The following is a 1,075-nucleotide window of genomic DNA, read 5'->3' on the forward strand; positions in this document are numbered from 1 at the left end:
AACACCAAGACTCCATGGGTGTTAGAATCATTACAATGTAATCTAGATTATTGACTCTAGTGCAAGTGGGAGACTGAAGGAAATATGCCCTAGAGGCAATAATAAAGTTGTTATTTTATATTTCCTTATTTCATGATAAATGTTTATTATTCATGTTGGAATTGTATTAACCGGAAACTTGATACATGTGTGAATACATAGACAAAATATTGTGTCCCTAGTAAGCCTCTACTGGACTAGCTCGTTAATCAAAGATGGTTAAGTTTCCTAACCATAGACATGTGTTGTCATTTGTTGAATGGGATCACATCATTAGTAGAATGATGTGATGGACAAGATCCATTCATTAGCTTAGCATTATGATCGTTCAGTTTTATTGCTATTGCTTTCTTCATGTCAAATACATATTCCTCCGACTATGAGATTATGCAACTCCCGAATACCGGAGGAATGCCTTGTGTGCTATCAAACATCACAACGTAACTGGGTGATTATAAAGATGCTCTACAGGTATCTCTGAAGGTGTTTGTTGGGTTGGCATAGATCGAGACTAGGATTTGTCACTCCGAGTATCGGAGAGGTATCTCTAGGCCCTCTCGGTAATGCACATCATAAGAAGCCTCGCAAGCAAAGTGACTAATGAGTTAGTTGCAGGATCATGCATTACGGAACGAGTAAAGAGACTTTTCGATAACGGTATCAAACTAGGTATGAAGATACCGACAATCGAATCTCGGGCAAGTAACATACCAATGACAAAGGGAGTAACGTATGTTGTCATAACGGTTCGACCGATAAAGATCTTCGTAGAATATGTGGGAGCCAATATGAGCATCCAGGTTCCGCTATTGGTTATTTACTGGAGAGGTGTCTCTGTCATGTCTACACAGTTCTCGAACCCGTAGGGTCCACACGCTTAACGTTCGATGATGATTTTGTATTATATGAGTTATATGATTTGGTGACCGAATGTTGTTCGGAGTCCCGGATGAGATCACGGACATGAAGAGGAGTCTTGAAATGGTAGAGAGGTAAAGATTGATATATAGGACGATAGTACTCGGACACCGGAAGT

The sequence above is a fragment of the Triticum aestivum genome, chromosome 3B, assembly GCF_018294505.1.
Source record: "Triticum aestivum cultivar Chinese Spring chromosome 3B, IWGSC CS RefSeq v2.1, whole genome shotgun sequence".
NCBI lineage: Eukaryota > Viridiplantae > Streptophyta > Magnoliopsida > Poales > Poaceae > Triticum > Triticum aestivum.